Source organism: Pelophylax lessonae, assembly GCF_965119305.1.
Source record: "Pelophylax lessonae genome assembly, chromosome: 1".
Classification (NCBI taxonomy): domain Eukaryota; kingdom Metazoa; phylum Chordata; class Amphibia; order Anura; family Ranidae; genus Pelophylax; species Pelophylax lessonae.
In genome coordinates this window covers 669,531,510-669,552,545 of record NC_138768.1, presented here as the reverse complement: position 1 = coordinate 669,552,545, position 21,036 = coordinate 669,531,510, and the positions used below count along the sequence as shown (strand labels likewise).

At 42.4% G+C, this 21,036-nt stretch overlaps 1 protein-coding gene across 3 annotated transcripts in view; it reads right to left on the bottom strand.

Moving 5' to 3' along the window:
* The window catches only part of FHIP1A (FHF complex subunit HOOK interacting protein 1A), a 334,888-nt gene that overhangs the window by 175,495 nt on the left and 138,357 nt on the right, over positions 1 to 21,036 (bottom strand). The window lies entirely within an intron of this gene.

Here is a 21,036-nt window from a genome sequence, read left to right as displayed (position 1 = left end):
GGGGGGTTTGTGGAGAGGTGAGAGAACTGTGGTGGGGGGGGGGTTGTGGAGCGGTGAAAGAACTGTGGTGGGGGGTTTGTGGAGCGGTGAGAGAACTGTTTTGGGGGGGTTGTGGAGAGGTGAAAGTGCTGTGGTGGGGGGGGGGGGGGATGTGGAGAGGTGAAAGAGCTGTGGTGGGGGATTTGTGGAGGGGTGAGAGAGCAGTGGTGGGGGAATTTGTGGAGAAGTGAGAGAACTGTAGTTGGGTGTGGGGTTTGTGGGGAGGTAAGAGACCTGTGGTTGGGGGGGGGGGGGTTGTGGAGAGGTGAGAGAGCTGTGGTGGGGGGATTTGTGGAGAAGTGAGAGAACTGTAGTTGGATGGGGGGTTGTGGAAAGGTGAGGGAGCTGTGGTGAGGGGGAGGGTTTGTAGAGAGGTGAGAGAGCTGTGGTGGGGGGAGATTTGTGAAGAGGTGAGAGAGCTGCGGTGGGGGAGGGGGGTTTGTGGAGAGGTGAAAGAACTGTAGTAGGGGGGTTTGTGGAGAGGTGAGAGAGCTGTGGTGGGGGGATTTGTGAAGAGGTGAGAGAGCTGCGGTGGGGGAGGGGGGTGGGGGGTTTGTGGAGAGGTGAGAGAACTGTAGTAGGGGGGTTTGTGGAGAGGTAAGAGAGCTGTGGTGGGGGAGGGATTTTTGGAGAGGGGAGAGAACTGTGGTGGGAGGGTTTGTGCAGAGGTGAGAGAGCTGTGGTGGGGGGGGGGTGGAGAGGTGGGAGCACTGTGGGGGGGGGGGGTTGTGGAGAGGTGAAAGAGCTGTGGTGGGGAGGATTTCTGGAGAGGTGAGAGAGCTGTGGTGGGGGGTTTGTGGAGAGGTGAAAGAGAGCTGTGATGGGGGGGCTTTGTGGAGAAGTGAGAGAACTGTAGTTGGGTGGGGGGGGTTGTGTTGAGGTGAGAGAGCTGTGGTGGGGGGGGGGTTTGTAGAGAGATGTGAGAGAACTGTGGTGGGGGGGTTTGTGGAGAGGTGAGCGAGCTGTGGTGGGGGAGGGATTTGTGGAGAGGTGAGAGAACTGTAGTGTGGGGGGGGGAGGGTTTGTAAAGAGGTGAGAGAGCTGTGGTGGGGGGGTTTGTAAAGAGGTGAGAGAGCTGCGGTGGGGGATTGTGGAGAGGTGAGCGAGCTGTGGTGGGGGAGGGATTTGTGGAGAGGTGAGAGAACTGTAGTGTGGGGGGGGGTTAGTGGAGAGGTGAGAGAGCTGTGGTGGGGGGGATTTGTGGAGAGGTGAGGAAACTGTGGTGAGGGATTGTGGAGAGGTGAGGGAACTGTGGTAGGGGGAGGGTTTGTAGAGAGGTGAGAGAGCTGTGGTGGGGGGGATTTGTAAAGAGGTGAGAGAGCTGCGGTGGGGGAGGGGTGAGAGAGCTGTGGTGGGGGGGATTTGTGGAGAGGTGAGGAAACTCTGGTGAGGGGGTTGTGGAGAGGTGAGGGAACTGTTGTGGGGGGGGGAGTGTTTGTAGAGAGGTGAGAGAGCTATGGTGGAGGGGATTTGTAAAGAGGTGAGAGAGCTGTGGTGGGGGAGGGGGGTTGTGGAGAGGTGAATGAACTGTAGTGGGGGGGTTTGTGGAGAGGTGAGAGAGCTGTGGTGGGGGGGGGGATTTGTGGAGAGGTGAGAGAGCTGTGGTGGGGGAGGGGGGTTTGTGGAGAGGTGAATGAACTGTAGTGGGGGGGTTTGTGGAGAGGTGAGAGAGCTGTGGTGGGGGAGGGGGGTTTGTGGAGAGGTGAGAGAACTGTTCCAGTGACAATCCAAAATTGTGAATTCTCTCTCACCTCAGTTCCTAATGACATTGGTGATCAGGACAATTGGAGAAGCTGAAACAGACAACAATAAGGACCTGACAAGGGTTCTAACCGCTCACCATTCTATCAAAATACAAAAAAAAAAAAATCTGTCTATACTTTAAGTTTTGACTTTAGCTATACTCAATTCATAAAAAATAAAATACTTACTTGGAATGTAGAGCCATCTTGGAATATTGCTCTGCATTATCAGGGTGAACAGCTAAATAATGGAACAGTTGGTTTTCTAACACAGGATAAAATATGTCTCCAGCAGCCAACAAAAATATGACACTCTTTCTATTGCTGCACATCATTGTCATTTTCTGTTGCCACTAAGCATAGTTTAATGTACCTACACGTATTAGCCTAAAACCATTGTCCTTGTAAAGAATGTATATCAATTTTTGCTTTATAAAAATATTAATACTAAATGTTTTATAAGGGATTCTGGCAGTTTGGGAGAATATGAATAAGTGTTGCCTTGAGCTTTCCGGAGAAGCAATACAAGAGATCTAGAATATCCCTAAAAAAATTCTGCTTAAAACAGCCGTCAATACTGAATCCTGTCTGACAGTGTCCTGTATTAATGTCTGGAGGGGAGACATACAGTGCATGCATATGACATTCAAACAGTAAGCAGAATGAAGAAGATGGACAGTAATAATTGTCTATATGAAAGTACTGTATATCTAAAGCCAAAACTTTTTTTTTTTTTGCTTAAGTGTGGGTAAGGATAGGGAGTTAAAATATTTTACTCCATTCCTGTTCCAGTGGCAACACAAAATTTTGGATTCAACGTCCCTTTAATTCTTGGTAAAAATGGTGATCAGGGCAGTTGGAGAAGCTGACACTAAGCAATAAAGACCTCAGAACAACCTACTCAATGAAGAGCTGGGAACATTTAGGCCCCTTTCACACAGGCAGACCGTTCAGATCCGCCTGTCAGTTTTTTTTGGCGGATCTGAACGGATTCCCCATGCATCTCTATGTGGTATCGGATGTCAGCGGAGACATGTCCACTGACATCCGATCTGATCCGATCCGTCAAATCTTGACGGATGGAAACCCTATTTTCCATCCGTCCAGCGGATCGGATGGGATCGGATGAGAACGACAGACGGTCCGTTCCCATCCGATTCCCCCATAGAGAACAGCAGGAATTGACAGCTGTGTCTCCGCACACAGCGCGGAGACAGAGCTGCCATCTGCCTGCTCAGCGGGGGATGGGCGGATCGATCCCCCGCTGAGAAAAACGGAGTCCGCCGACGGATTCCACCGTGTGAAAGGGGCCTTAGACTTGAAAGTGTAGCAAGAAGAAGGAAACTTCAAACAAGCTCAATAGTTCTGGCAAGTCAGCTCACACACAGCAAAGCTTCCCTCCATGGACAGTCAATGGATCAGACAAATACAGAATGGAGCGCCAGACAAAACCCAGATAAAAAAAATTGTCCAAGAAATTGTAGGTAAAGAAAGTCTTTTAAAAACAGCCAATGCATTTCAGGGGCAACACCACTCCCTCTTCATCAGGGCTCAACATAGGTTAAAACTTCAAATATCTATATTCGAAATACATACTGAACTCTCCACATGGAGAAACAACTTGAATACAGATGGTCCATTGCTGCTCAGCAACAGCTGTCAAGTTGTCACTCCAAATTGTCCATCCAAGTCTTATCTTGTGTTGAGCCCTGATAAAGGGGGAGTTGTGTTGTCCCTGAAATGTGTTGGCTGGTTTATATGACTTTTTTCCAATTAAAGTGATTGTAAAGTCTAATTTATTTAAAAAAAATAACAAACATGTTATACCTACCTGCCCTGTGCAGTAGTTTTGCACAGGGCAGCCCGCATCCTCCTCTTCTCGGGTCCCTTCTTGCCTATCAGTGCTGCCTATCAGTGACCGTCAGTGCCCATGAGTGCCTCCTTGTCAGTGGAGCCTCACCAGTGTCCATTAGTGCAGCCTCATCAATGCTCTTTAGTGCAGCTTCATTAGTGCCCATCAGTGTAGCCTCACCAGTGCACATCACTGAAGAAGAAAAATTACTTATTTGCTAAATTATATAACAGAAACAAAAAAAAAGTTTTGTTTTTTTTTAATTTTTAGTTTCTTTTGATTTGTTTAGCAAAAAAGTACGTAAAAAGCCCAGTGGTGATTAAATACCACCAAAAAAAGCTCTATCTATTTTTTTAAAAATTATACAAATTTTATATGGGTACAGCTTTGCATGACCGCACAATTGTCATTCAAAGTTTTGAAAGCACTGATAGCTGAAAATTGGCCTGGTCACGAAGGGGGTGAAAGTGCTCAGTAGGCAAGTGGTTAAAAGGTGTTAGACTTTATTTGGGCTTTCAAATTAATTATTAATCACACACATTAGGAAAAAAAAAATGTTAAAACTTTCTCCAAAATTCCGATTTGGGTAAATGTGACAATAATGCCATTTTTGGGCACTGTTTTCTTTGTCAAATGACAATGTTCACTGTGAAAAATAAATTCTGATGGTGTGGACAAAATAACGGACTAGAAACATAAAAGCACAATACACATTAGGAGGGGAACCCTTGGGAGAATCAACAATGGAGAAGGATCTGGGAGTCTTGGTTGATGATAGACTAGGCAATAGCATGCAATGTCAAGCGGCAGCTGCCAAAGCCAGCAGAATATTAGCATGCATAAAGAAAGGGATGTATTCCAGAGAAAAGACTATAATCCTTCCACTTTATAAAACTCTGGTCCGACCGCATCTGGAGTATTCTGTCCAGTTCTGGTCGCCAGTCCTCAGGAGGGATGTGTTGGAGCTGGAGAGAGTCCAGAGAAGGGCAACTAAACCAATTAGGGGATTTGAGGACCTTAATTATGAAGTTATGAGTGTCTGCAATTGCTTGATTTATTCTCCCTGGAGAAGAGATGCCTGAGGGGGGACATGATAGCAATTTTTAAATATCTCAATGGGAATCTCAGCTTAGAAAAAAAGCTGTTCAGTCGAAGGGATTGCATGAGGACTCGAGGGCATACAATGCGATTAGAGGAGAAGCGTTTTAACCTCAGGCAACGAGGGGGGTTCTTTACTGTTAGAGCTACATGATTGTGGAATTCTCTACCACAAGAGGTGGTTTCTGTGGGTAGTATGGTGGCTTTCAAAAGACTCTTAGACGTACATCTCAAGGATCAGAACATTCAGGGCTATGTGAGATGATTACAGCCACACACACCTACACAGGTTGAACTCGATGGACTATTGTCTTTATTCAACCTCATCTACTATGTAACTATGTAACTATGTAACTATGGATTAGTAGTGAACTTTTGTGGTTTAGGTTTACATTTTAGTATTTTCACGGCTTTCAAAATATAATAAAATAAATTTGCAAAAAAATATATATATAAATATATATATATATATATATATATATATATATATATATATATATATATAGCCTCTCAAATCCAGTATTAATACAAGGAAGTCTGCAAGTAGGTCAGCTGGGATGAAGGGCATAGGTCACTGACCCTTCATCAAAATTTTTATGTATAAGAATTAGAGTGTGTATAGACCTTTAAGACCTTCAAGGTTTTACAAAGCAGTGAGCCTTAGAAAATGACAAAAGCACAAATAATAATGAAGTGGCTTACAGAAAGATAACACATTTTGTTCATCTTGATCTTTGTTTATTTTTATAAAAGGCTTTGATTGTGATACCATCATTACAAATCATAGAAAAGCGGAAACAATTATCTGATAAGATCAGTGCATTGCTGAATTATCTCAGGAAACATTTCACATCGATATGATATACAGAGCATGTTGATTTCTGGCTAGCTCCAGCACAGCATAGCTTACTGAGGACACAGGTAAAAAAAATTCATACTCCGGCAATGTTATATTTTGTGAGCTACAAAATATATTAAAAAATGTTTTTATTCCCCAGTGTGTAGTCCAACAAAAGAAGTAAAAACTGTGTACAGAACACACAGAGCCCCAGTTATAAATCAGAATTATAGCTTTATAGTGTTCATAATGCTGCTCAAAAACCAACAAAAATACACTCATATGCTTTTAAAATGAGCGCTATTCAAATAGGTGGAGTGAACAAAAGAAAGCCAGGAGAGTCCAGTCATGTGACTGGCCCCACCTCCATGCCTACAATTATGCATAGCCCCCAATTGTCCCCCATTTTAAAGGATTATCCTTGATTTGGAAAAAAGTCCTTCTGTCCCTCTTTCCTTCTCATTGTCCCTCATTTTGGTCTGATTTACAGTATATAGTTGTATATAAAATTCACTTTTTATCTTTTAAAAAGTGTGTCCCAGTGCTAAACCTTTCATAGATTCCTAAATGGCTGAATCTGTAAATTCCCAAAGCCAATATAAAGGAATAGTAGTGGTAAACAAAAAGCACTTGTGGGTTTAACTAATTAATTTCTTCTTATAATTCTCCTTTAAGAGAGCATGGCAGGGGGTGTGTCCTATGTCTACATACTTTTGCTAATTGGTGTTCTATCTCAAAAAGTTGGGGTTCTCTCTTTTTTGTTAAAGCAGTATGGAAAACTCAAAAACAAAAATGGAATATATTTCAGCTTATTAATCTTTAACCACTTTAACCAGATTTTACCCCCATTCCGACCAGGGTTTTTTTTTGCGATTCGGCACTGCGTGACTTTAACGGACAATTGCACGGTCGTGCGACGCTGTACCTAAACGAATTTGACGTCCTTTTTTTTCCCCCACAAACAGAGCTTTCTTTTGGTGGTATTTGATCACCTGTGCGATTTTCTGATCATGCGCTATAAACAAAAAAAGAGCGACAATTTTGCAAAAATAACAATATTTTTCATATTTTTTTATATGAAATTCACCAAAAAAAATGTAAAAATCAAAATTTTTTAACATTTTCGGCCAATTTGTTTTATGCTACATATGTTTGGTAAAAAAAATCGCAAAAAGCGTATTTTGATTGGTTTGCGCAAAAGTTATCGCATTTACTAACAAAGGGAAAGATTTTTGTCATTTTTGTTGTTTTTTTTTAACGCGTAATGGCGGTGATCTGCGATTTTTTTTGCGGGACTGTGACATTGCGGCGGACAGATTGGACCCTTGACTGACATTTTTGACACTTTTGGGGTTACCAGTGTCATTACTGCAGTAATCAGTGCTATACATATGCACTGTTACTGTAAAATTACACTGGCAGTGAAGGGGTTAACTTTTTTTGAGAGGGAGGGGTTATGTGTGTCCCTAGGGGCGTGATTCTAACTGTGATTGGCTGTGGCTTGAGGTGTAGGAACAGTGATCAACGGTCCTACATAGTAGAACCGTATGATCACTATTTCTACACAGGGGAGAATGACAGACGGCTTGTTTACATTAGCCGCCTGCCTTTCTCCCTCTGCACCGACGATCGGCGAGTGACCGGCGGACATCGGGTCCGCCGGTCACACGCGCGGGGGGTTCCGTGACCACGCGGGAGCGGAAGCGCACCTCCGGGGGCGCGCGCTCGCTCCCTAGACCCTCACAGGCTAGCGATGTAGTACTACATCGCTATGCCTGTAAGGGGCTGACTGCCGCAGTAAATAGTCGTGCGGCGGTCGGCAAGTGGTTAACTGTATTGTTTTCCTTTTTAGGCATTTTGTCTTTTATTTGACATGGTGATCTGGCCAGTAACACATCTCCTGTCTTAGGATGGCTCCTCTATCTATGGGAGAGCAATGAGTCATCTTTGGACAGTAGCACTGTCTGGAAAGGCTGGTGTAATATGGACTAATAAATTTAGATGGACTATTTGGCTAACAAATTAAAGCCTAGCTCCAGCTATCACAGAAACCGTTTTATCTCTATAAGATAAAGGTATTAACTAAATTAATGACTTGTCTCAATCCTCTAACTTCCACTTTTGCTGCACAACTTGGTCTGTTAAAGGAAGTTGACAAATAAAACCAGGATCAACAGGTAAAAAACTAAGTTACAGGGGAACTCAGGAAAACAAAGACAAAATAAATAGCAAAGGGGAAGAGGGGTTTTGGGACTTTGAATGAGGCACATGATAATGGACCAAGCACCTCCATTCCTAGTAGAAATTGAAAACAGAAAGAAATTGAGACTTTAAATGAGGCGTGTGATACGGCCAATGGAGTAAAAACATAATGAAATATTTATTGATACAATAACAATACATATAACATATAGCCAGAATGAAAAATAAAGAATTGGTGATAAATTGGAAGATGTGAGCTGGTAAACATTTCCCAGAGTAACACATTGATACAACCATAGTTACACACATTGTAGTATGACTGTGGGTACATATAAATCATAGAACTGCATGAAAGTAGGCCTAATGCGTTTCTGTGGACTGTATTCCACTTCATCAGGAGCAGATGTATGATGCGTAACTGCAAAAAATATGTGTATCAGAAACAAACCAATGTAGTGTACTAGTTAAAGAGGAAGAAAAATCAACCCCAATAATCTTACAGTACAGCTCAGATCTTGCAAAACATGCTGACATGAGAATGCATCTCTCCCAGGAGCTGTGGGGGCTCAAAAATACGGGCGAGCAGAGTGCGATGCATACTAGCTCATTATGCCTTTGTCATTACAGGTTTTTTTTTTCACATTTTTTTTTCAGCCAGTTTACTTCCTCTTTAACTAGTACACTACATTGGTTTGTTTCTGATACACATATTTTTTGCAGTTACGCATCATACATCTGCTCCTGTTGAAGTGGAGTACAGTCCACAGAAACACGTTGGGCGTACTTTAATGCAGCTCTATGATTTATATGTGCCTACAGTCATACTACAATGTGTATAACTATGTTTGTATCAATGTGTTACTCTGGGAAATGTTTACCAGCTCAAATCTTCCAATTTATCACCAATTCTTTATTTTTAATCTTGGCTATATGTCATATGTATTGTTTTTGTATCAATAAATATTTCATTATGTTTTTACTCCATTGGCCGTATAACATGCCTCATTTAAAGTCTCAATTTCTTTCTGTTTTCAAAGACAAAACAAAGTTTTGTAAATGCCACTGACAGACCGTTTTCATAGAAGTCATTTTTTATTTTGCCTTTAGTATCATTTCAAAACTACAACCAAATCTATTTTGGAAGAAAAAACTGACTTTTTAGGTAAATAGAGAGACAGTGAACAATCTCAATATATCTTATAAAAAAATATCTTTATTTACAAATTATTTAAAAATGACTCAGTTGTGTCTGAATTTTAAAAAAAAAGTAATGTACAAAAAGCATATACAAAAGAACAGGCCCAGAATGGGACAAAAATAGGTCCGGGCATTTTAGACTGAGAAGCCAATGATACCATCCTGACAGATCCCCCGCAGCAGCCGGCGGGAGAAAGGAGGAGGGAGCCTAGCAGAGCTGTGGGGGGTGAGGGGACTGGGAAAGAGCACAGGGGTGGCAAAAAGCACAGGAGTGAGGTGGAGAGAACTGGGGGGGGGGGAGCAGGGGGTGGAAAGCAGGGGGTGGAGAGCACTGGTGGTGGAGAGCACTGGGGGGCGAAGAGCACTGGTGGGGGCAGAGAGCACTGGTGGGGGCAGAGAGCACTGGTGGGGGCTGAGAGCACTGGTGGAGGTGGAGAGCACTGGGGGGAAGCTAGAGAGCACTGGCAAGGGTGCAGAGCGTGGGGCAGAGAACAGGGGGGAGCTGGAGAGCACTGGGGGGGGGGGGGGATGGAGAGCCTTCCTACACTAACCTGTACCAAGGAGGGTTACAACATATGGTGTTCTCAGAAGACACCTATGCTTTGGCCTTGAATCTTACTTTGGTATCACTGCATAGATTATGTAATTGTGGTATAGAATAGCACTGACCTTCTACTCTCTGAGTTTTTGTCTTCCCTGAGCAGTAACACCTGGAATCTCAAGTTTACCATGCATCATAGCCTTAAGAGTTTTCTAAATATTGAAATCATGATTACTCTTTACCACTCTTTACCAGAAACTCTTTGCTGGGAATATGATTCTACACATAAACAGTGCTCACCCAAGACCTGTAATACAAAGTATGCCTGAAGCCAATTTTTAAGACTTAAATGTAATGGTTCCAATAAAATGCAGTTGCAACAGGAGGCTAGGGCACTTTTAGGTCCCAGTTATTATTGTTATACAGAATTTACATAGTGCTAACAGTTTGCACAGCGCTTTACAATATAAAGGGAGACAGTACAGTTACAGTACAATAAAATACAATAGGGTTATAAGGACTCTGCTCATCAGCTCTTACAATCTAATAATTATGAGAGGATGCTCTAAGACTACATGTATGAAAGCCTTTAACAGGCCTAACAACAAACAACATACATGATTTATTATTCAGACATGGAAAGAGGGCTGAATCTTAACTCTGTGAGGTTGGTTACTGCTTGTTTTGATAAAAAGCATAACAAAGCTGCTTTCCTTCAGTCTTTCTCTCTCTCTAACTTAATCTGATATGGCAATAAGGCAGTCTTTAACCTTTATTCCAAATCTATCCTAAACTAATTTAAAAAATGTTTTTTGGAATTTTAGGCTTCCATCCTTACTTTTACATAGTTGTTCCAATACATTTAAGCAGGAATATATTGTATGTGAACTGAAATAAAGATATAAGGGTTGGTTTACTAAAGGCAAATAGACTAGGCACTTTGCAAAGTGCAGTTGATCCAGAGTTTAGTAAATGAGCAGAAGCTCTGCTGACTTCCATCATCCAATCATGTTCAAGAGAAAATGCTGTTGTGTTTTTTATTGCGTGCGATTGGGTATTCTTTCCAAAGTGAAGCTTCACCTCATCTACTAAGCTTTGGAGAAACAGCACTTGCAGAGTGCAATTGCACTTTGCAAAGTGCACAGCCTTTTTGCCTTTAGTAAATAACCCCATAGTGTTTGTCCCATTGCCTAAGCTGCACTCAATCAGACCATAGGAGCAGATCAAGATGAAACTTACAAGATTCTGTAGCACATTAAAGAGGAGTTCCGTCTGGAGAAAAAAAAATTTTAAGTCAGCAGCTACAAATACTGTAGCTGCTGACTTTTAACCACTTAAGCCCCGGAAGATTTTACCCCCTTCCTGACCAGGGGGTATTTTGCGATTCAGCACTGCGTGACTTTAACGGACAATTGCGCGGTCGTGCGACACTGTGCCTAAACGAATTTGGCGTCCTTTTTTCCCCACAAACAGAGCTTTCTTTTGGTGGTATTTGATCACCTGTGCGATTTTTTGATCATTCGCTATAAACAAAAAAAGAGCGTACATTTTGCAAAAATAGCAATATTTTTCACTTTTTTTTATAGGAAATTCCCCCCCAAAAAAATGTAAAAATCAAAATTTTTTAACATTTTCGGCCAATTTGTTTTATGCTACCTATGTTTGGTAAAAAAAATCGCAAAAAGCGTATTTTGATTGGTTTGCGTAAAAGTTATCGCGTTTACTAACAAAGGGAAAGATTTTTGTAATTTTTGTTGTTTTTTTTTTAACGCGTAATGGCGGCGATCTGCGATTTTTTTGCGGTACTGCGACATTGCGGTGGACAGATCGGACCCTTGACTGACATTTTTGACACTTTTGGGGTTACCAGTGACATTACTGCAGTAATCAGTGCTATACATATGCACTGTTACTGTAAAAATACACTGGTAGTGAAGGGGTTAACTTTATTTGAGAGGGAGGGGCTGTGTGTGTCCCTAGGGGCGTGCTTTCTACTGTGATTGGCTGTGGCTTGAGCTGTAAGGACACTGATCAACGGATCTACATAGTAGATCCGTGTGATCAGTGTTTTTACACCGAGGAGAATGACAGGCAGCTAGTTTACACAAGCTGCCTGACTTTCTCCCTCTCCCCCGCCGATCGCAGAGTGGCCGGCGAACATCGGGTCCGCCGGTCACACGCGCGGGGGGGGTCCGTGACCACGCGGGAGCGCGCCTCCGGGGGCGCGCGCTCGCTCCCTAGACCCTCACAAGCAAGCGACGTAGCCCTACGTCACTTTGCCTGTGAGGGGCTGACCGCCGACGTAGATAGTCGTGCGGCGGTCGGCAAGTGGTTAATATACAGACACTTTCCTGTTCAGAGAGCCCGCAATGTCAGCACCACAGCCAATTTTCGGATCGGCTGCCTCGTGCTGCCGCCACCATTCTTTCTAAGGGAAACCGGCAATGAAGCCTTTTGGCTTCACAGCCGGTTCTCTACTGCGCATGCATGAAGCGCGCTGCACATTCTCATAGGCTCAGCGGCGGGGGGAAGAGAAGGAGGGCGGAACTTCCGGTGGACAACGCCGCGGCGCTGTCTCCTGGAAGTGAGGTAGGGTACCTGTCAAAAACAGGTACCCATTCCCCCTCCCCCCCTGAAAGGTGCCAAATGTGGCACCGGAGGGGGGGAGGAAGCAAATGAGGTGGAACTCCGCTTTAAGGTCAGCCATGCATGGTTTGAAATTCTGCCAGTCAAGCAGGGACCGGCTGAATTTAAATCCGTGTATAGGCAGGATGGTAGTACATATGTCTATCTATCGATTGACTTGTGTACAGCCAGCCTGTTGGGTTTGTGCTGAATAATCAGTGCCGCAGGCTATAGCCAGCAACACTGATAATTTTATTCTGACTGTGGGCAAGGCTCCCCGTCATCAGAATACTATAGCACAGTGGGAACGCGTAAATGGTGGAATGCATGCACATCGAATGTGTGGATAGGGGAATCTGCTTTTTTTTTATTTTTTTGTTTTAATGAATCATGTATGGCCAGCTTTAGATTTGGGCTTCCTCGTATATTGTACAAAAACTTTAACAATTCTATTTAGCCCTTAGGTTGTGGTCACAAATGTTAACAGTGTACTGTTTACAATGGAGAGAATGCCCCTTTCACTTACAATGGAGGAAAGGGAGAAAGGAGGAACTAAAGAATAAATTAATCTTTCATTCAGTAGTTCCAGATAAGCAACTGCAGCAGATATTTGCGGTTGTAGATAGTTTTTAACCCTTTTACCCCCTCCTGTATATCTCAGATCCATGGCTCTACAGTGACCTGTAAATTATACCCTTCACCTCCCTTATCCTACATGTTTGAACATTACTCCTTCACCTCCATCCTCCTACTGTATGTGGTTTAAATATTAACACTTCACTCTCTCCTCCCTTTTGTGTATGACCTGTACATTTAGTGCATCATTACCTAGCTCCGTGTTTTAACCACTTAAATACCAGCCAGTTTCTTCATTTCTATAAAGTCATTATGGGGTTTTCACACCGTCGCGGCATTTTTTTTTTCCCGTGTTCATAACAAAAAGCAAGGGAAACTGTTTTTTATTTAAATGTTATTATCTTATTTTCCTTCATATAGTTACATTTAAAATACCCAGTGGGTGTCAAATACCTCCAAAAGAAAGCTCTATCTTTCTAAAAAAAAATGATATAAAATTAATTTAGACATAGTTTGCCAAACTATTACAACACTGAAAACTGAAAAAGGCCTGGTAATGAAAGGCTATTACAGGCTAGTACTATAGCGAATAAGGTAAACTTTCCCCTTCTCTTTCTTTTTCTTTTTTCACTGTTTTATACTGTACAGGATGTAATATGAGGAAGACAGTTGGTAATTAAGTTCAAGAAACAGTCATAGCTGGGACCACATACTCTATGGGCCTTTGAGCACCTGCCCACCCGCACCCCTCAGTAGCCATTTTTATGCACTCTAACAGGGGGCTAAATTATTAAATCTAATCTTGAGAAATAACAAATAGAACTTGATTAAAATAAAACTAAAACCTCTCATTAAAAAATATTTACTGCAACAATGAATCATATTATTAATAATACACCTTTACAGATCTCTTAGCCCCCTGCAGAGTCCCACAAACACCTGTTGAGCCTGCCAGTGAAATCCACCCCAAGCAACCTCCTCTGATGGTGTGGAAGCGATGCTGCACTTTTTTTATGAATTAAGAGCATTGTTGCCATTCTCTGTGCCTGCTTACACTACTGATATGGTATAGTAATGGTATGAAAAAATTCTGTAGAAAGAGTGGCTATCAGCATTGTCACTGTAGAATTACAAGCCTGTAGTTTGTCAGTTAGCACCTGGCTACACCTAGTCCTCAGTGCCATCTTAAGAGCATTAAAGGGCCCCGGGAAATGCCCTGCCGGGCCCTGGAGCCCTGCCTACACAATCACCCATGATAATAAAAATGCTAATTATCGATAAGGCTATATTTATTGGTACAGCAGTGCCAGGCTAATGACAGCCTCCAAGTTCGTTGGCTGGGTCCAGTGAACACACACGGATGGGAGTCAGACTCAACTGTCCAATGTGTGCCTGTTCCTGTGGAGGTGGACAGGCATTCCCGCAGTTGTGGGCTCCCCCTCCACGGCCCAAGTGACCTGACGGCAGCGCAGGGCTGACAGGTGCTTGCCACCTGCTAAGTTCGGCGGTGGGATGCACACGGGAATCTGGACTAATGCTTGGCTGGGGCTGGGCTGGGTCGCTGGGCAAGTGGGGCCCCCGGGCAACTTCCCAGCGTGCCCATTCGGTATGAAGGCCCTGCTAGTCCCACACACTGCTTTCTGGATTGGCAGCACTGCACACATTCTAAAAAAACCCTCCCACTGTGAGCTGCAGTGTCTGGGAGAGAAGCATGTGAGACACAAATAAAGGAGGATTTAGTTCGGTCATGGAAGGTTAAGAACTTTTTTTGTTTACGTTTTGAGACTATTGCATCCCATAGTAATTGGATTTGTTACTTGTTTAGACTCTCATACAGGAGCCTTTAATTGTAGTTTAAATTCATATTGGGAACTCCACAGCTTACCTTTATAGTAGCAATTATTAATTGTTTCTACTGATTTAGGAAGTTATTCTAAGGTGGCAGGAGGGGAATTTGTGAATGCAAAGCAATACATCAAGTCATGCCTAGACGTTCAAGCAAATAATGCAAATTATTTTTGTTGGCTTTGTCAGAATTATAATATCTGGATCAAATAATATAATGACAGGAAGAAATTAATCATTATTTTAAATGTTACAGCCTAACATATCTACACCTGAAATACTATTAATCAAGGCATTTGAGTGATCAAATAAATGCAAAATCACTTTAATGAATATGGATAATTGAAGAAATGATTAGTGTATGTATTAATTTTGAAACCTTAGAAAATTAAGTTGAATTATGCATTATGATTAATGATTACAAATGTGTCAATCAAAACTAAATAAATATGCAAGCTAGACTTCATGTTTGCAGAGCCTTTCGGAAGGCAGAATTTCTGCTGTGAGTGCACAGCTGAAATAATGTAGGATGTTCTCAGACTCTGCAAAGATTAGGAGGTATGGCTCAGTGTCAAAAAAGGAAAAAGAAAAAATGAAGATCAAACACACCCAGTAGTTTCCTCTATACAAAATGTATTGCCAATGCGAGCAAAAAAAAAAAAATAGCACAGCATCATATTGCACCAGTCACTAAAACACCCTCCCCAAAAAAGCCCTTACTGACACTGAACCCTCATAAACCCCACCATGCAAGGGTGCTACGGCGGGAGCTGGTCTGTCTACCCCCTCCTCCCTCCTCCCCACCCTATGGCCTGTCACTAGCAACCACTCCCTTGGGAGCCCTCTCCTCCCCACCCTATGACCTGTCACTTAGCAACCACTCCCCTGGGATCCCCCTCTTCCCCACCCTATGGCCTGTCACTAGCAACTACTCCTTTGGGAGCCCCCTCCTCCCCATCCTATGGCCTGCCACTAGCAACCACTCCCCAGGGAGCCCCCTCCTCCCCACCCTATGGCCTGCCAATAGCAACCACTCCCCTGGGAGCCCCCTCCTCCCCACCCTATGGCCTGCCACTAGCAACCACTCCCCTGGGAGCCCCCTCCTCCCCATCCTATGGCCTGCCAATAGCAACCACTCCCCTGGGAGCCCCCTCCTCCCCACCCTATGGCCTGCCACTAGCAACCACTCCAAGCCTGTCAGTACACTGAAGAGCCAGCACCACACCTTAATACCACTATGGGCGAATTAAGTGCTGATGCTCTACAATGCACAGACTATATATGGCTCTGTGCCCAACAATTACTCCTTCTATCACACTCTGACACTGAACCACCGTTTGCAGAGGACAGTGTTCATTCTTGTAGTCCAAGCAGTCCCATTCTTCAGTCCCTTCATTTGGTATATGCCTTAGGAGACCATTTGCCAACCTAAAACAGAATTCCAGGCAAAAAAATGATAGCCCATTATAAGATAAAATAAAAAAGATACTTCTGCTGCAATACACATCTTCAATCTGGGGCTGTACCTGCAGTAAGTAATTTCCACCACTAGATGTCCTCATCTTCCAGGTTGAATAGTTAATAACATAATTCATTAGTGCTGCTGCACTGAACATCGCTCACATATCATTACGTGAGTGCTGTTCAGTGCAGCAAGGACTGCCCCCTAGAGATAAGTTATGTCATTGGAGCAGACAGAAGATCCCTATGTATATATATATATATATATATATATATATATATATATATATATATATATATGTATATATATATATAAACTCTATATGCGAATGTGTCTTTTGGGGCCTTGGGGATTGGGTTGGGGTTCTGCCTAATTGTGTGGTTAAGCTTGTCTCAAGCACTCCTTGGGACAGATGCATTCACATCCCCTAAAATTGTACAAATGTTTTCCTATTTGTTTTTTCAACAACCATTGGTTAGGATACTGTTCAGGAAAACTATACATTTTTGTCCATGTTTTTTCTAGTTGTCTTTAACTTCCAAGGAGACTTTATTGCACTTTTCGATTAGGCAACTATGTGGCAAATAAGGGTTATTGTTGACAGATGTAAAATTATATTGTAAAGTGGGGGAGTCAATGGTCGAGAAGGATCTGGGTGCTCTAGTAGATCATAGACTTTGTAATAACATGCATTGCAAAATCATAGCAAGCAAGATCCTTTTTTTTTTTTTTTTTCTTTTTTGCCATTCTTGGATTAATAAAGATATATATACTGCAGAGGGAGACAAATAATCTTGTCCCTGTACAAAACATTAGTAAAACCTCACCTGGAATACGCAGTTTAGTTTTGGATACCAGTTCACAAAAAGGATACTGGGAACTAGAGAGTGCAGAGAGGGGCAACCAAACTGACATGGAAGACCTCAGCTATGGGGAAAGATTAGTTGAACTGAATTTATTCTCCCTTCATAACAGGCATTTAAAAGGCCCTTATAAATAAATAAATGGTTCATATAGTGAGTTTTGTGCAAAGTTATTCACTATGAGGTCAGTGCAATATGTAATGGGATACTTTTTGTCCTGGTGGAAAAAGAATTTGCCCTGGTGGAAAAAGAACTTGAATGCACAGTATATATCTGGCTATTAACATTTATAAGTAATAACACCAGAGTTTGCAGATCCAGGGAATTGTCATAGACTGTCTACTATTTTTCCTTGTTGCAGCAAATGTAGACCATGCTTCATAAGGGGAAAGAGTGTGGTTGCTGATTTCCTCAGGATAAACTGTAGGTTTGTAGGGTTCTGTATATAGAGGCTTTCTGGGTATTATTTTTCTTTTTATATTGGTTGAACTTGATGGACGTACGTATTATTCAATCTGACTAACTATGTTACTATGTTATAGACAACCTGATCCTAGAATATGCATACTAAGGTGCAGTATATGCATATTCTGAACAAGCAGCAAAGGCACTTTAAAACAGGCCCTCATTCATCTATGTTTCTATATTCATTGCAGAAGAATTTGTTTTCAAATTTCACAGCAATGTTTTTCTATGAGAACAGAATCTTGGCACAAACGCCTATGTTTATATATGCTTACAGGCCTTTTTTAAACGCATATACATGCATGTAATGATTTAAATGGTGCCATTCACATTGTTTACCTCTATTTAGATGAAATTAGTTTAGCTGCATTTAAATAAAATAGAATTCTGTGTATCCAGGATACGGTTAGAAACTCTAAACACATGTACACATCTAAAGGTGGCTAAGAGGGGAATTTATCAAAACTGGATCAGCCAGAATCTGGGACAGTTGTTAATGGCATCCAATCAGCTTCTATCTTTTATCTTCAAAGCTTAACTAAACAAGCTGAAGATAGAGGCTGATTGGATGCCATTAACAACTGTCCCAGATTCTGGCTGATGCAGTTTTGATAAATCCCCCCTTAAATGTGCTTAAAAGCAGAATACCTAAATGTTGGAAAAAGTGATCTGATAAGTACAATAGTTGTTTATACTGTACTTCCAAAAGAACTAAATGCAGGAGTGCCAGTGTGACTGAGGCCTAAGTTGTAAGAAACAGACTGAAGCCTAACTACAGGGCCTTCGTTGTTATCTTTGAGAAGAAATAAGCTTACATTAAAGGCACTTAGATAGGTCAGTGGTGGCTTTATTAAAAGCTCTTTTGCTGCTTGTTAGGTGTATGAAAATAGTTTAAAGGTCCATAGTCTGGACATAGGTGTACTTTGGGGCCCCACTCACACTTGTGGTTAGGAATACAGTGCCAATTTCATTAGCAAGAATCAAGGAGACTTCATGTGGCCAAAAAGACTGGTATATGCGAATAGTTGCAGCTGCTCAGCCTAGGATGACAGCGAGTGCAGTTGTCCATGGCTGCAGGTCGACTGCATCCATGGAGGAACATCTGTTCTTAACCACAGCTAATCACTGGATATGCAAATGATTGTCCTTGGATGCAGACAGACTGCATCAGGGGATGAACGTCTGTCTCTAACTGAAGCCAATCACTAATTGTGTGAACAGTTGCAAACAGCAACAGAAAGCTGTGGCGGCTGTCAGCCTGTCATTGCTTTGTATAGGCTGAGTAGTCACAGTTATCCACAAACACCTGTTGTTCTCACCATAGAAAGCCTCTGATTCTTGCCACCAGGTTTCACAGTATACCCTAATCGCAAGTATGAATGGGGCATAGGGGACCTACTTCAGGCTCTGCTTAATACACACATGTTGGGTAACTTAAAAATAGGTTCACTTTAAATCAGGGAATGTAACAAGCAAATACTTACCTTCCACCCTCTTAGCCAGAGAAAATCCCAGTTCTTCAGTTTATTGAGCTATATTTGATGTTCTTCCCTTCTTCCCCACTATGCAGTTGTGATGCCTGAGCTGCCAGTCACCAGACCTGAGTACTGGGCAGTGTAAATTCCAACCCAGTGTTGAGTCAGAACTAACAAAGTCATTTTGCAAGCAAATGGGATAGCAGGGGATGCAAAAAAAGAGAAAAAAAAAAAAACACATAAGTGCTCCTTAGGCCCCTTTCACGCAGGATAGATCCGTTTTGACTCTGCTTGCTCAGCGGGGATCGCTCTGCTGAACCCCACTGAGCAGGCAGATGACAGCCCTGTCTCTGCTCACTGTGCAGAGATAGACCTATCAGAGTACCGCTCTCCTCTATGGGGAGAACGGATGAAAACGAACAGCCTGCCCATTTTCATCTGATCCTATCCGATACAAACCACTGGACGGATGACAAATGTATCGCCATATGTCTGTTTTCAGCAGATTTTGATGGATCGGTGTCCGCTGACCTCCCCATAGAGGACAATGGGTGGCCCAATCCAGTCCGCCTGAAAAACAGACAGGTGGGCCTGATTGATCCGATTGCGTAAAAGGGGCCTTACGCTCCTTGCTCTAAAGCCTGAGTGGTCAAAATATTTTTATTTTTACTTCTAGATGGACATTGCAATTAAAAATATCCATGTACATTGGGATGACATATTCAGGAGATAGCATTTTAGCAGCTAAAGTGGAACTAAAGTCCCATATTTAAAAACTGCAAACAAGCAGTCTTTATTGCAGAAGTGCCTGATCACAGTCTTCTGTGGAATACATGCTGAGCTGCACAAGCTCAGCTCAGTTTATAATTCCAGCACAGCGCTGTATTTAGGGTGTAACATGTAACATGTTGCTAATTCTCACCACTGATCCTCCATTGTGACAGAAGGTGGGGGATTCTCTCCCCACACCCGCTGTCACATGTTAAAAACAGCTTGTATGTGCGTGGCTACACCCACACAGCCACGCTATTCATTCACAGCAATCTTTCAATGGATGAACTACAAGTCCTGTCTGCCACCGGGGTAGACAGCTTGCAGTTCTCAATGAACTACCCTGGAGCTCATCAGTGCCCTCGTAGTTCACTGACACTTCCTGCACCTGAGTAACTGTCTGCCTGTATGGAGGTATGGGCAGACAGCTGTCAGGAGTGTCTGAAGGCGCCTGACATTGCATCTGCAATCTACTGATTGTGGGTGCAATGCTTTGCAGGCTCCATGGTAAAAAAATAATAATAATAATAATAAATGCACATTTTTTTACCTGCAAAATCACGTGTATTTATTTATTTTTTACAAAATGTGAACTTAGACTTTAGAGGAGAGGTAAGTATTGGGACTTTAGTTCCACTATAAAAGCCTCAATTTGGCTGCCTGGGGATCACATTAATACACAGCAGGTATTATGTTGGTTAGAATACGCTAAATAAAATGAAATCTCTGACATCATTTGTTTGCTCTTACTGCAGAAATAACACATGGATAATTTTTTTTGCCAGAAATAGACACAGTACACATTCTAAGAAGTGCCCATGTTTTCATTAGAACCCCACAAGGTGGGGATGGAAGTGACTGTGTGATAGATGGGGTTCGTTTTCAAGTAACAAAAACAGAATTTGGATAGGGTGCAGACAGATGTAAGCAAAGAACCAGGTAGAAAGTCAGAGCAAGGGACTGATATCCTGGAGTTGGGCTTTACACTATTGCAGACAAATTTGAGAAAAACCCACTTTATGTTTTTTCTTATGTGTCACATGCCATTTTTTTTAAAAATATTGATGTTTCTAAGCAGGTTTCTAAGCATTGCTGATTCGAAGAATTTCTAGACAGTCCTAAGCTGGCCATACATGGGTCAGTTTTTTTTTTGTTCAGCCAGTGCATGCTGTTGTCACAGATGCAGAATGCAGTTTAGCATTGTCCTCCTGAAATATGCAAGGTCTTCTCTGAAAAAAAGACTTTGCCTGGATGGCAGCATAAGTCCAAAAATGTGTTTTGGCCTTGTCTCTTACGAACAGAGATTTCTCTGGATTCTCTGAATCTTTTGATGTTATTATGGACTGTAGATGATTATTAGATAACCACTTCAACAATGGGACAATTCTGACACTTCTAACATATACTACATGTTAAAATCGAAATTCTTTGCTAGAAAATTACTT